A 16,311-nucleotide genomic window follows, 5' to 3' on the forward strand; every position below is an offset into this window, starting at 1 on the left:
GCTAGTAGACAAAGTTACTGAATCCTGGCAGGGGTTGATGGGAGTTGTAGTCCAAAACATCTGGAGGTCGGGAAGTTGCAAAAAGCTGCTTCATCCCTTCCCAGCCACGTTTTCCATTAGCACAGAAATCTTTCTATTTTCATTGTGTGTGTGTTACTATCTTTTTTACTTTTATGTGCAGTTTCGTATGCACACCTGAATTTCTAATGGACTTAAGTTAGATTTTATAAGCAAAAGGATTAACAAACAAACACATCCCAATTAAATTTGATTGTGAGCTTAGGGGCAAACTGTATATAGGACTGCATAAGAAAGCCCTGTTTTTGTTTTGTTTTTTTAAAAAATAGCTTTAAAAGCGCAACATATGAAATGCAGCAGGATACACACACATTTGTATAAACTCCTCCAACTTCCAGAATCCGCTTTTTTCCAGTTAAAGGCTGCCAGGCCTCCTAGTATGCCTTTGGAGATATCATGTAGTTTGTCCCTTAACAGAGCCACTACCTCATCCCAAATGAATAAACCGTAAAGTGTTCCAGTGCTGTAAAGTTTAGATGAAAAGATTCAAATAAAACTATGGTAGAACAAAAGAATATGGGTGTATGAGTAGCACCTTGCCTTTACCTTTGTACCTCATTGCCGCAAATCATAAAGATAAGTGAGCAACAGGCTCTGCAAACTCTTCACAGGAGGAAATTTACTCTGTGAGAGTAGTATAAATTGTCACCAAGTTAGTGACTACTTCAAATTAAGTAAGACATGGGCTTGTGTATTTTCATGACTCAGTTGATATGTCAGCAATTTTAGAATAGTCTTATGAGCTTCAGAAGAATCTAGCAGTATCCTTTCCCATGTAAGTAATGTGGAAAAGGACATGCAGTTAATAGTCCTTGTTGGTAAAGGGCCCGACAGACTTACATAATAAAACCGAACGTTGGCATAACCTCATGGTTTATATCTGCGCTGCAGACTGAAATAAAGGGCCATTAGGCCGTTGTCTCTGGAAAGGAAAGTGTGATTATATAATTTATTTATCCCTCCTAATAGCAAAAAACGAGCCAAGTGAGACTTGCTTGGAAGAAAGAGAGGCACTTCTTAGGGCTCTTTGAGGATTATCAGAAAATGCTTCAAAGATTATTACTAATTAACCAAGTCCTTGCTTTCTCTCACACTTCCATGCTTCCATTCAGAATGCGGCAGCGACCTTAGTGCACAATTGGAAAGTCACAACTGCAGCACAAATGTGCACACAACAAGTTAACAAAAATTAAATACCCGTATGTGAAAATCTTTGGAGACTGCGTTCCAGGTTCCGCCATATTTGAGAGATCAAGTAACTCTGCTATACACTCATAATGATGCATGTATGCTACCACCAGCATTAGAAACAGCTTGCCTCTGAATTGGAAGAGTGTGGTGCTCATGTCTTCTGCCTGAGTTGCCCATAGGCCTTTGGTTGGCCACTGTGGGAAGCAGGATCATAGACTAAGTAGGGCTTTGGTGTGGTTCAGACAGGCTCTTTGCTATTGTGATGTCCTGACTGTGCAATGCCCTCCTGAAATATGTTCACCCAGATCCTATAATATCTTTTAGGTGCCAGGCGAAAACTTCTGCTCACTGAAGCCACTGCCATGTTTTAATAATGGATGGTTTTCTGTTGTGATGCTGCTGCTTTTCTGAATTGCTTTTGCATTTGTATGTTACATTTAATCTAATAAATTCATACTCTGGTTTCCCTTCAGATCGTATAAATCTATTAAATTTGCATTTTTTTGTAATCCGCAATACAGATAGTAGTTGCAATATAAATCTTCCACAAATAAATAAATAAATAAATATGCAATTGATTATCCATTATCCACTAATTCCCATATGTGATACTTTTGCTAGCAGAAGTACCTGATAGACTGATCAGCACAAGGTCAATCTCAGTTTCAGCAATTCATTCATAATTTCAGTGGTATTTACCTCCACCAAGGTGTGTTTAGGATTGGATTAGAAGCATGATCTGAACAAGCTATTAATGTTTGTGTCTCGCATGCTGTCTCCTAGCTCTAGTATTTCATTTTTCATTTGCCACCTTTATGTTACACAGTTACATATTGTTGTAATAAACAGAATTCACCTTTTTTGTTTTGTTTTGTGCTGTGCTGACTTTTTAATGAAGTATGAATGTAAACTTCGCTGGGTTGAATTACCCATTCATACAGACTCTTTATTCTTGGCAGGAACTAACTATAATTCACAAACTCAGAGAGGTAAACCCATGTCTATGAACCCAAGTTTCAAGGGCAAATCACCACCAGGTACTGCTTTCGCACAATCTGTTTATTAAAATGCAGTTTGCAGGAATGAATCATAGGAACACAGAATGCTGTCTTGTACCACGTCAGTCCTTCTAGTTTATGGACCAACCACTGACTGGCTCTTACTCTCCAGGGTTTCAGAGAGGGGACATTGGAGATCCAGGTGATTGAACCTGAGATGCTTTTGCTCTAACGCTAAGCTGTGACCCTTCCCACAAGCAAATTTTGCTTAAATGAATGGAACAGCGTTCATTCAGTAGATAAGGTTGGTTGATTTCACCGTGTCCCTACAATGGAGTAGATGAACAACTTGAAGATACATTATATCCTGAATAATACGTGCACAGCCTTCAGAAAATGTACCTGAGGACAGGAAGTAGTTGCCCTGGGGGTGGGTAATAGTTTTCATTCAAACAAAGCTCTAGGAGAATAAATAGCCACAAGGGTTTACTCTGTGCTTGTCTTTCCTGGTACCTTTGTGCAGATGAGATCTAAGGGTTTTGCCTTTGCCCATGAACATTCTTGGGCTTGATAGCATCTTTGAGTTACCATAGTAAATATTCATGAACACAAATACAGCCAGAGGGTCCATCATGCATTGTGCAGGGGTTGGTAAAAGCAAAGTGCTGCGAACTAGACTTTGTTCCAGTTAAAATGGGAATAAATGAATGAGCATTATGGACAGGAGTCTGTCCGCAGTGTATGTACACTGTATACTGCACGTTAAAATGTACAGCTGTCATCACCCAGCCCCCACTGAAGGATTTGTGGGGGCACATCACAATCCTGGATTTGCACAAAGTCAGGGGAGGGAGCAAAAGAGAAAGCAGGTCACATAATCCCAGTGGTCATGGAATGGGAGTGAAAAGGAGAGAGACTGAGAGAGAGAAAGTGGTGTAAAACAACGCAGGTTGAGGAAGGATTGAGGGAACTGAGAAAAAAGTGGCAGATTTTTTAAAAATGCAAAGGTTTGAATAAAAAATGATATTTGAGGGCTTTTCATCTATGTCTCTCGCACAAGACAGCTAAGGAATGGAAGAGGGAGAAGCGCAGCAAGAAGGGAGAGACACCGAAAGGAAAAAAACACATTAAAATAACAGAAGTTTTGAGTCTGATCATCTTATAGATATAGAAGCATCAGCAAAAGGGGACTGCATAACAGGAGAGGTGACAAGGTATAGAAATGGGGGTGATCTGTGTGCCAGGGAAAGTTGAGGAAAGGGAGGAGAATGGAGGGGAAAAGGAAGAGAAGGTGACAATGTGGGGGGGGGTTGCAAAAAGAAGGGAGTAGGAGGCATGGGAATGGAGTTCGATATGAAAGCAGGATTGTGAAAGGGTCCTAGATCATAGAAGTGTAGAGTTGGAAGGGACCCTGAGGATCATCTAGTCCAATATGCAGATGTCCCATACAGGATCGAACCTGCAACCTTGGTGTTACCAGCACCACGGAGCGGCAGGTGGTTTCATAACTGTGCAGAAGGTGAAAAGAGTTCTTAGCAGGTGCAATGTATAGGAGCAGGATGCAGTAAGTTACCATGGGGGTGGCTTGTGTGCAGGGGGCTTGCCCCAAAGATAGAGGGGGAGGCGTGAAGATGGGAGTGAAGGTGAAGGATTGTGCAAAGTGAGGGTGCAGAACAGATGAGAGAAGTGGCTTCTGAAATGGGGAGAGAGGGGTGAGAAACAAGCATGGGGTGGGAAGGTAAAGCTTGTGTGGGGGAAACAGGATGGCAAGGGTTTGGTGAGTGGAGTGAGCAGGGGCATAGCCCCTAGTACCCTACATATTACTTGGGTTACAAGCACATTACATGCTCATTACATTGCTTGGCCACTATACGCTCCTTTCAAGTTACTTCATTCCCTTACAAAGGTGCAGTCGCCTTTTTTGAATCCTTACTGAGCTGACTGTTTCTCTCCCTACCCACAGTACAAATATTGGCCCTCGTTATTTCCATATTTCCTTTGGGCCCTTGACAGCTTTTTCATATCCAACAAATAATTCAGTAGCTTTGCATCATAGGAATAGCCATATAAACAGAGCCATATAGTAATAAATACTGCTGTGCTTGTTCTTTAGGGACTCATTTATCTTGATCAATCTCTCACCCCATGTAACAGATTTTCTTTCATTCCTTGATAATAAATTACTGCAATTATTCATATGGAGGCAGTATTGCATTGGGTGATTTACTGATGTAAGCGTTCTCAAGCCCTAAATGTTCACAAAGCCCATATGCATAACTGCAGCATTTTCAGAGGCAGTATGCTGTGCTGTGGCATTCAAGTTCCACTTGCAGGCTTCCCATGATCATCTGGCTGGCCACTGAGAGAACAGAGTGCTGGTCAACATGATTCCTGGGTCTCCTCATTCAGCAGGACTATGATGTTCTCTACTTTGTCCCTGGAATCTCAGTTCAACTGCTCCTCACAGCTTTAGCTGAAAAACTACCACAGCATCTTGTGCAAGGTACAACAGGGCAGCCTGTCCTGTTCTGGTATGATCTGTTGCATTTCCATTCCAATATATTATCACCATATCGTCATAGTATAAATAAGTCTGCATGCAGAAAGCCCCACATTCAATCCCGATAGCTCTGGGAGAGGCTTCTTGCATGACTTAAGGCTGCAGCCCCAAACACACCTATGAGTAGGGTCTATTGAATATAGTGGGATTTACTTCTAAGTAAAGATGCATAGGCTTGCCCCACAAATCTGGCAGCGATGGGCGCTCTCAGTCTAGCAGCACCCCCTACTGTTGCATCGATGCAACATGACACTAGCAAAATGAATCTCGTGCCTGTTTCTCTTTACCATTTCCTTGCACAGCAACTCATAGGATTGGGAGTTGAAAAGGCTACAAGAATGAAAGCGAAAAAGCAAGATGCTGTTGACTCATGCCACTGTTGTTGCCACTGACTATAAGAAGAGTCCTCATCCAGAGATTCATCTGTTTCTCTTGGCACGGGCTGAACTTTCTCTTATTGAGGAGATGCTTATGAACACAGCTTCTCAATTGTTCAGAACTCACTACGCAAACTGGGCACTGATGTGTAGGTGGACAAAAATGTGAGACCTATTCCCCACATTACACTGTTGTCCTGAGCATAACCCAAGGAGCACAAGCAGCTGGTAGTTTGATTCTGTATTGACAAAGCACAAACTTACAGTAGCTCTTGAGGTGCATTTAGCATGCGCGCACACATTTCTGGAGGCTAGGTAGCTGCTGCCCCTCCCTGGGCTTAAGCTCTGAGCTTGATTGTAGGACCAATGGGTGGCCACACTTCCACCCCAAACTTAAATACTGTTGCACACCACCCCAAACTCCAAGCGGTGTGAAATTCCAAGGGTTCCAGGCCCTTCCCCAGTGTTTGTGTTTCCTTTGGGAATGAGGCGCAGTGGAGACTTGCTCCTGGCCCTGATGTGGTAGCCCTCATGACCTGTTAAAAAGGAAAAGTGAAGAACAGGAGCAGGTGGGGAGAAATAGCAGCTTTTGTGTGATGCTACTGGGGTGCTCAGCTTGTCCTGACTACTTGTGCCTCCTCTCTTCAGCCCCTTGGATCACAGTGAGCTCTTGCAAAACATCTCTGTCTGGTGTTACTGCCCTCTACAAATCATACTCGAGGGGAGAGCATCAGACCTGCTTTCAATAGCGATAATGCCACGAGTGGTGTGGCTAGCTGCTCGGGTGCCCGGTGTGGCTCAGGTGTCCAGGAGAGACGTGTGTCTCAGGGACACTGCAGGCCCCATCGTAAGTGCCGGTCCCCGTGGTGTGGTGCCCAGTGCCAGCTGCATTTTGTTACATTTCTTGACTGAACTAAAAAGTTTCGTGAGCCCTTTAAAAAAACAAAAAAACTCATATTTTTGTCACCCCCCTCAGTGATGACACTCAGGGCAGATCACACACCCCGCACCCCACTTCCTCCATCACTGAATGCCACCACAATATTACAATTGTTGGGGCTGAAAGAGGGCATTTGGAGGAAATGTTCTATTTATTCTATCAGTTCTTCCTGCTGCACTTTGCCATCCTCATCAGAGCCACACAAGTACAGTTAACCATTACGCAAATAAAGGTCAACAGCTAAAGAGTCTTATGTACCTTAAAGACAAACGGATTGATTGTGGTGTAAGCTTTTGCGAACTTGAGCCCAGTTCATCAGAAGTATGAAGTGTCAATCCTCAGCTAGCAGGTATATGTTTACCCATGAAACTGTAGAGAGGGAAGAAATAGGGACAAAAGGCAATGATATGCAAAAAGCAGAATCTGTGACAATTTCATGTAAACCTTATTCACTTTTCATAGGATTGTGACAGACTTTACTTTCAGCATTTCACTGCCATTTTGGTCCCATTTTTTTGTCTGTCTCTGCTCATGTAACTGCCAAGAGAGGAGATCACAATGAAGTGGGCTCCAATCCACAAGAGCAGCCGCCACAATAAATCTGTTAGTCTTTAAAGTGCCACCATGCTTTTTGTTGTTGTCTTCGCTGTGGCAGACTATTACGACTATGCTGCTGGCAAGAAATGACACTATTTACTCTTTTCAGGCAACCTCCGATTTCCATATTCCAATTAACATGGATAAGTAGCAGCAAATCCAGAGACAAATACTGGAAGGCAAATGACCATTCATTCTTAATCCTTCCATAAATAAAGCGTAAGAAGGATTAAGCTCAAAAACAAACAAAACATTTTTGTTTGATCATCCTGAGAATGCGATTTGATATTGTATGATGGATCACTGTCAACATTTCACCACATGCATGCAGTAAGTTGTTTCTGATGTTCTGGTCCCAGATGGATCCTTTGCAGTTATTTTACAGAAGAAATGTTAGTGCAACTGATATTTTATCTTGCACTCTCCTTCCTTCCTTCCTTCCTTCCTTCCTTCCTTCCTTCCTTCACTCTAGCTAACTTCACCCAGTTCGTTTAACAGCTTTGCAGTAATTCACTTTTCCAAACGTAAGAGCTGTATGCTCTTCAGAATTTACAGTTTCGTGCCCTGCATTTTTTAAAGTAGAAGGCAGGGAAATTGTTTTGCCCCCTTCAGATGTACAGTGTCTTCTAGTTACCTCACACCTGGAGCCTGGAGATGAACAATAGGCAGCTGGAATGTATCCCATTTAGGAGACAGGAGTTAAAGAATGTTTGCAGCTGGGTAAAAGGCCCCAAGGGAACCCAAGGGAAAAGGCCCCATTTGCATCTAGAGAAACAACTTCTTCTTCTTCTTCTTCTTCTTCTTCTTCTTCTTCTTCTTCTTCTTCTTCTGCGATTACTCGTAGCCGAGTAAGATTGTATTCCATAAACATGGTTTAAGAGTGGGTCCATAGGTGACTGTGGAGGCCAGTTGTGGATCCACACATCCTTCCACAGTGGGGACATAGGTTTCTGGGCAGGAGTTGATCACAGTGAGGGTTTGCAAAGTGTGCCTTCCTCTTAGTGTGTCCTTTCGTCCTGAGTTCGAGTGTCTCCAAAGCCCATGACACCTTTGGTAAAGGCTGTTCTCCAATTGGAGCGCTCTCAGGACAGTGTTTCCCAGTTGTCGGTGTTTATACTACTTTAAAAAAAAAAAAAAAGATTAGTGCTATTTTCAAGACTAGCACTTTCTGCTTGTGCATCTACCTACTCTTCCCTGCTTGGTTGTAGCTCAGTGGTGGAGCATCTGCCTTGAAGGTCCCAAGTTCAATTCCTGGCATCTCCAAGTGTATTAGATGGACCCAAGAGGTCTGATTTGGTTCAAGGCAGCTTCCTACCATCCTATGCTCATGGAACTTTACCAATGCCTCTTTCATCTCATAGCAGGGAATTAAAGTGATGCTCCTTCCTTTTGTTGATTGCCCCAATACTGGTGCTCCAAGGTCTGTTGCTTTTGTTCTGAATGCAAATATTCTGGTTTTGCCACTACTGATAGATAGACCTGTCCTCTGTGGATTTGTCTAAGTGTGTCTTTCAAGTCTTGCAGAGCTACCGATAATTCCAGAAGAGGCAACCAGAACCAGAACCAGAACCAGAACCAGAGGCAACCAGTATTCCAATTTCAGTACAAAATTCTATCATGCCCCCTCTTCCTCACCTTTCTTCTAAGCTAAAAAGTCCCGAATGCTGCAACTTTTCCTAATAGGAGAATCACTCAATTCTCCTGATCATTTTGGTTGCACTTTTGTAAAACTTGCCCAACTCTACCATATCCTTTTTGAGGTGAGGCAACCAGAACTATACACAGGATTCTAAACTCTGCTCCACCATAAATTTGTCTAGCTGCATTATGATACTGTCAGTTTTATTTTTGGTTCCTTTCCTAATGATCCCTAGCATGGAATTTGCCTTTTTTCTTTTTCCACCTGCAACACGCTGCCTTCCTTACTTATAACCACTCCAGGGAGTGGAGCTGCTTGTCAGCTCCCTTTTCCTTCATCTGTGTTGCCCTGGTAGAGCTCAACAGGAAGGAAGAAATGGACAAAGCTAGAATTATTAGCCCCACCTGTCTTGGGGTTCTGACTCCATCTACTGATGGTTTTCCGGCATTCTGCCCTAGAAGTCCCAATGGACACCAACCATCACTTCTCAACTTTGGAAACAGATGGATGGGATTGAACCACTTTTTCATAAAATAAATAACTTTCTTTAGCAGCACTCCCAAGTTACAGCTTTTGAAATCAGTGTTGGGGTAGTGCATGGGTAGGCAAACTAAGGCCCGGGGGCCGGATCCAGCCCAAACGCCTTCTAAATCTGGCCCGCGGATGGTTCGGGAATCAGCATGTTTTTACATGAGTAGAATGTGTCCTTTTATTTAAAATGCATCTCTGGGTTATTTGTGGGGCATAGGAATTTGTTCATTATTTTTTTCAAAATATAGTCCGGCCCCCCACAAAGTCTGAGGGACAGTGGACCGGCCCCCTGCTGAAAAAATTTGCTGACCCCTGGGCTAGTGCAAAACATGTTGGTATATGACATCTTCCTGGTCTTCTGTCCTTTCCTCTAACCATCCGAGAGCTATTCATATAAATTTCCATCTCTAGAGAGGACCATGCCAAGATCTTCCAATCCCTCTCCTCTCAATACATTACCTCTCTTTGGCAACGTTTCCAAGTCAGGATTCTTTGCACTACCCTTTGCCCTTGTCCCTTCTGCTCCTGTTCCCTGCCGCAAAATTCTTTCCCCGGCCATCCATCAACTAATTTCTTCCTAGGAGTGTCTCCTGCTCATCTTGCCTATGGGAAAATCCCACATATCCTTAGTAATGAAATGTCATTCGTTTATTTTGTGATTATACAATGGGAGTTCTGTATAAATCACAATGGCAGCAAAAAGCATGCATAATTCAGAGCTTGTACAGTGCTGGACTTTATCTCGTTTGCAGAGTGTTGCAATAATTGTCTTATCACTGACGTCAGAGGGAGCCTTTGCTTTTAAGTTAGGCTGGTGGTTAGAGTTCAGGTACCTGTCATGTTGCTGCCATCTACAGGCCATGGAATGAAACACACAGGAGACGTCTAAATGCACATTTTGCCAGTTTCTCTGCTGGACGATGTCTATAGACCAGCTCCAGTTCTTAACACCATCCTGAAATGCTAAAGGACTCACCAGCAACTACCACTACCTTTTCAGAAGTCTAGGAAAGGGGACACTCTGCAAATTGGCCAATAAACTGTTTTATGTCAATGGGAAGGAAAACAAGTACAAGCATTCCCAGACTTGCTTTTTCCTGGAGCAAAACATGTCAGGGGAATGAGAGGGCTTTGGTTCTGCTGTCTTATTACTCAGAAAATGCAATCACCCTAGAATAGAAACCCAATATTCCTGCCTGGCCTCCTGTCCCGCCTTTCTAAAAAGAAATATTACTGAAGGCACCAAACAAAAATACAGTTCCTAAGTCGTAATTAAGACCATGAAGGAAAATATATTAATACCCTAACTTCAGAACCAGCTCTACCATTAGGCAGAGTGAAGCAGATGCCTCAGACCACGGATGCTTGGAGGTGGAGAGTGGCAGCAAGGAGATGCTTCCCCTAAGCTGCAGTAGAGGGCACTGTCCTGGCACCAGTGTTAATGTAAAACACAACTGCCAGCCTAGTTGGCTTCTGTATGTGAAACGCAGAGTGGGCTGGGGAAGAACTGCCTTGTCTTTCATGTCAAACAGCGAAGTATCTGAAGGCAGCCCTGCCTTAAATTAAATATTAGCAACTATGTAATGTATTCATGGAGCTATTTTTTATCGTGGCTGCAGTCTTCAAAGCTGTACCAACCCGCACTAGTTGGGGAGAATGTGCAGGTAAAGGAATTAGCATTCCCTGGTGCCATCACATTTAACTTGTTTCAGTGCAAAAAGAGATCTTACACAAGTAATCATTCACTGTTAGAATGCTATCTTTTTTTAGTCATGTTTATTGAGCAGGGAATGGCTGCCGAATGCTTGAAGCAGGGTTTTGAGTTCTAACGCCAACTCTAAGGCAAGTTTCTGCTCTATAACCAACCCTTAGCATTTGTTTTTATCCTCTCTTCCATTTTATTTCTTAACTCCTTTTAGTGCTTCATTTTGTTGTTTTAATTTATTGTTTTATCTCATTGTTTTATTGTTCTAACTCCCCTAAACTATGAGGCTTCATGAAGCTGGGCTGGGCTGAGCACTTTGCTAGGCAGTGCCAAATGCAAGGTTGAGCCAAAGTTTACAAGATACTACAGTGGTACCTCGGGTTAAGTACTTAATTCGTTCCAGAGGTCCATTCTTAACCTGAAACTGTTCTTTACCTGAAGCACCACTTTAGCTAATGGGGCCTCCTGCTGCCACCGCGCCACTGGAGCATGATTTCTGTTCTCATCCTGAAGCAAAGTTCTTAACCTGAAGCACTATTTCTGGGTTGGTGGAGTCTGTAACCTGAAGCGTATGTAACCTGAAGCGTATGTAACCCGAGGTACCACTGTAGTTATAAATTAAGGAAGAGAAACATATTGATTATCAGAACTGTTGATGAGTGAGCCCATGATGAATAAGAAATGATCATCTGGAAAGCTGTCCCCGGTTTCTGGTGTTCCATTCAGGTTGGCATATTCAGGAGAAACGGAACTGTCGGAGACAGGAAGGCCATACGTTCAGAGGCCCACTAGGGAGAATGGCACAGATCATGAGAAGGGCGGAAACTCTGTGTGCAGAAAACTTTTCCTTTACTTCTATGCAGAGTAGCCCTTTGCAAACAATCAAACAAACAAACAATTAATGTATACTTTTTTGAGGAGTGTGTGTGTGTGTTGTTGTGAAGCAGCCTCTACCTGCAACTTGCCTTTCATCATGTAAAACTATCGTCCGTACATGTGTAGGATTATTTCACACAGGGAAACAAATGTGCCCAAGTCAGGACTGGAACCTGACACCGCTCTCATAACCTGTGTTCGTTTTTTACAGCTGGACTGCCATCTGTAAAGTGCTTAATGTGTCCCTACAAAGAATTACAGAACTGTCAAGTTGGAAGGGGCAACAAGGTTCATCTAGTCCAACCTCCTGCAATGCAGGAATCCTTCACCCAATGTGTGGCTCGAACCTAGAACCTTGAGATCAAGAGTCTCATGGCTCTACCAACTCAGCTATCCATATCTGTGTTTAGGGCAGGGATGGGGAACCTATCGCCTTCTACATGTGACCAAATTACAGCTCCCATCACCCCTGACTGTTGCACGTGCTGGCTGGGGGTGGGTGGGGTGGAAGTTGGAGTACAGCAGCAAGAAGAGGGCACTTCTTGAGAAACTGATTGGAAGAAAAGGGATAAATTGATTGGAAGAAAATTGATTGGAAGAAAACTGATGTGGGCCATCCCAGTAATGAGGAGTGGTTTATCCAATGACATTGTGGGTTGGGGTCTACCAAGATCACAATAGCCACTTCCTTCATTTCACTGGGACAGGGGTGTGCGGAGAGAAAAAGGTATGGCTATGCTAATCAAGGGGAGGGTTTTTGAACATGTATATGGAACCACAGATCTAGAATCAATCTAGATTGAAAGCAGCATGTTGAGGATGAACATGAATGATTCCAGACTGAGGAAAAACTACATCTGTGGAATAAATGGTTTAGTGCAGGGGTCAATAAACACATGAGACGTAACCGGCTGTGTTCTTAGATAAATAAGGTATACTATTCATGTATCAAAATATAAATTTCAACGGAAGTAACTCATAAAGTTCAACAAACAAACAAAGCGGAAAACCCAGTGGATCAGATCATTCTCTAATCAGTTCATGCATAAGGTCCATCTGTGTGTAATAGTGTCTATTCCACCTGTCTGTTCATAAGGTCCAAGCAATCCACAGGAAGGGTTGTTACAGTTCCACAGAATCCTTTCACAGAGTCTAAGACAAGGATTTCCAGAATATTGGCCTTGTTTCGCTGTCCTGGGCTTCATCAGTAGCTAAAGCTCTGAGTAATACAAATAAATACAATATCGTGATCTCACACATTTTACAGTGCAGGGGTCGGCAAGGCTTACTGGGCATGGGCCGGATCAGTCCCACAGAGATCCTCCGTGGGCTGGGTCGGTGCAGCGCGACACTGGAAATCGCATCTGCGCATGTCCGCAGCGTTGGAAATCGCTTCTGCGCATGCCCAGATGCCAGAAATTGCACCTGCGCAGAAACGATTTTCAGCATCTGGGCATGCCCAGAAGCAATTTCCAGAGCTGCAGAAGAGAGTCCCAGTGCCGTGCTGTGTCGGTTTAGCGCAGCACGCAGGGACTCGCCGAGCGGGTGGCTCAGTTCGGGGGTGGCTTGGGGGCCAGTTAAATGGCCTCCATGGGCCACCTCTGGCCCATGGACTGCAGATTGGGGACCCCTGGTTTAGTGTGTATGCATTCTTAGAATTTAGCTAGCTCCTGAGTAGACGACTGCAAGGCACCCCCATGCCCTAGGTGACATGTAGCTGGCAAGGAGAGAGAGAGAGAGAGAGAGAGAGAGAGAGAGAGAGAGAGAGAGAGAAGTCACTCATTGGCTGTGAGCCTAGCCTACTGGGTTGGTGCTGAAGTAGGGTGTCACTGACCACCACAGATACCACACTTCATTTGCTTATTTTTGGAAAGAACCACCCAGCCCACCAGATAAGCAACATGGCCGAAGCAAAACACCTTCCTCCCTAATCCGAGGTGGATGAAAATTGACAGGGCATTCCAGTATATTCTCAGATATCTGCTATTTTAGTGTGTTGAAGACTTGAATATACACATGGATTCCCTTGAATTTACACACACACTCCCCCTTTACCTAGCTGTACATATTTAAAATCCTTTGTATATAATGGATTGCAACAGCTGTAAAAATGTTTGCTCATTCTGAGAAATTTTTTTAACCCCAGTGTAAGACTCCCTGGAAAAGACCCTGATGTTGGGAAAGATGGAGGGCACAAGGAGAAGGGGACGACAGAGGACAAGATGGTTAGTGTTCTCGAAGCTACCAGCATGAGTTTGACCAAACTGCGGGAGGCAGTGGAAGACAGAAGCGCCTGGCGTGCTCTGGTCCATGGGGTCACGAAGAGTCGGACATGACTAAACGACTAAACAATAACAACAAAGCATCTTTACTCAGACGTAGATTCCACTATATTAAAAGAACTTACAACCAGGTAAGCATGCCTAGAATTGCACTCTCAAATCCTTAGCATGCTTGCAGGAGAGAAAGTTCCTGTGCATATTAGAATAAGCAAGTACACAAATGTCACACCCCAAAATGATTCTTTTAAAGATCAATTTCTAAAAGCAATCTGGATTAAGAGAGGATACAGCTAAACATTTTGTAATCTCATCTTGAAGAAGCTGCCTGTAATATCTGAGAACGAGATCTCTCACTTTCTTTTCATTCTGAGACAGCATGAAATAGCATGTGATAGTCGAAAGCCCTGTTATCTGAACTCCGTGACCTGAATTCTGGATGTGAATTCACTGTACATCTCTCATCTTGCTTCATCTTGGATGTTTTTATAAAAAGCACACTTGTTTCTACCAGACACGATTATCCCAGCATTTCAGTTGTCCTTTAGGGCATTCGACAAATGCAGTTGTGCTTTGCACTGTTCAGTCAGATTTACTGATCTCATCTGCCAAATCCAAAAGGCATTCTGTTGTTGCAGATGGACTAATCTCAAAGAATTATAATATGGAAAGGTCACAGTGAATGTGCTGTGCTATTCTCTTTGCAGGACAGTACTGTAATAATATTGACATTTGTGTAATTAATGTTGTACGCTGGGGACTTATGACTCAGTCTAAGATGATCGGAGGCCAACAAGATGACAGATTTGCATTACTACATAAATACTAAAGCATTGTAAACATATGCATGTTGGCTTGCTCCCAAACATTAATGAAAGCTTGCGCTTGGCATGCAATGCACTCAAGAATTGTTTACAGACCAACAGCATGAAAATGTAACATTCTGAGCTGATCAATTATTTCTCCCTTCTCGGAGTGTCAAGATTATGCATTAATGGCACTAAGCCCTTCAGAGTAATGGCTGCAATTCTAACCATAATTACTTGAATGTAAGTCCAAATAAAAACAGTATGACTGTGAAGTAAAAAAAGATGAGAATCAGCATTTTTGTGTGTTATTCTTCCCCACGAATTGCAACCAGTGGATTGCATAATGGATTACATAATTAGTATTGATTTTGCTTCAGATAAACAGACATCTTTAATGTAAAAAAAGAAATTGCAGCCAACAAGAGGAAATGTAAGAATAGGCCCAAATTTGCAAATTGAATTCTATAATGATTTAAAAATGAGTCAGATAAGTCAAATTACTAAAGGTTATATAGGCAAAGAACTTTATTTATTGGCATATTCTCAGTGCTTAATTTACAAAGAAAAATGTGTTGGGGGTTTGTAGTAAAACATATGTTCAATTGTCTATTTGAATGAGATAAAAATGTGGAAGCAAAGACATCTGCCTCCTAGTGGTTTTCTGAGAACCAATCTGTTGGCATTTTGTCAAGAATATGGTTGTGTATGTTAATCATTTTATTCCCAGCCAAATAACAATTAAAAAAAAAGAAATGCTTTCATCATTAGGCATTGTTCAGTTTTCTAGCTGGAAGGAAGTTTCTGAGGTGCCTCGTAATTTTTTACCTTGCAGGCAAACCACAAACAGTGGTGGTTATTTAAAATTGCTACTAGTCATGGTGGCTATACTCTACCTGCACTATCAGAAGTGGCATGCTATTTAATACAATTTGCTAGGAACTGGAGGTGGGGAGAAGACAGTTGAGATCACGGTTCTGCTTGCAGACTTCCATCATGAGAACAGGATGCTGGGCTGAACCAGAAGGCTTTTCCCGTATGTTTATGCAAGGTAAAGGTAAAGGACCCCTGACAGTTATGTCCAGTCGTGAACGACTCTGGGGTTGCAGTGCTCATCTCACTTTACTGGCTGAGGGAGCCGACCTTTGTCCACAGACAGTTTTTCCGGGTCATGTGGCCAGCATGACTAAGCCGCTTCTGGCAAAACCAGAGCAGGGCACGGAAACGCTGTTTACCTTCCCACCGGAGCAGTACCTATTTATCTACTTGTACTTTGACGTGCTTTCGAACTGCTAGGTTGGCAGGAGCAGGGACCGAGCAACGGGAGCTCACCCCGTCGCAGGGATTCGAACCACCGACCTTCTGATCGGCAAGCCCTAGGCTCAGTGGTTTAGACTACAGCGCCATATGTAAAGACCAACAAATACACTGCTATCTCTTGGCTTTCCTTAGTAAGCACCGTCCACCTCTCAACATGTGCACCCTTGTGCTTACCTATTTGGGATGCCACACATCTGACAAATTTTGCTCTGTACCACAAAGGCTTGCATGCTAATATATCTGCAAGTATATAATCCTAACCTGCCCAATATCTTGATGGCTGAGGATAGTGGTTAGGAGGATCAAGCACAGATCTCTTGCCCATCACCAAGGAGTACGACTGATTTTGGGGGTTTGGGGGGATGATGATTGATTGATTGATTGATTGATTGATTGATTGAATTTGTATACTGC

Source organism: Podarcis pityusensis (genome assembly GCF_964106645.2).
Source record: "Podarcis pityusensis genome assembly, chromosome: 7".
NCBI lineage: Eukaryota > Metazoa > Chordata > Lepidosauria > Squamata > Lacertidae > Podarcis > Podarcis pityusensis.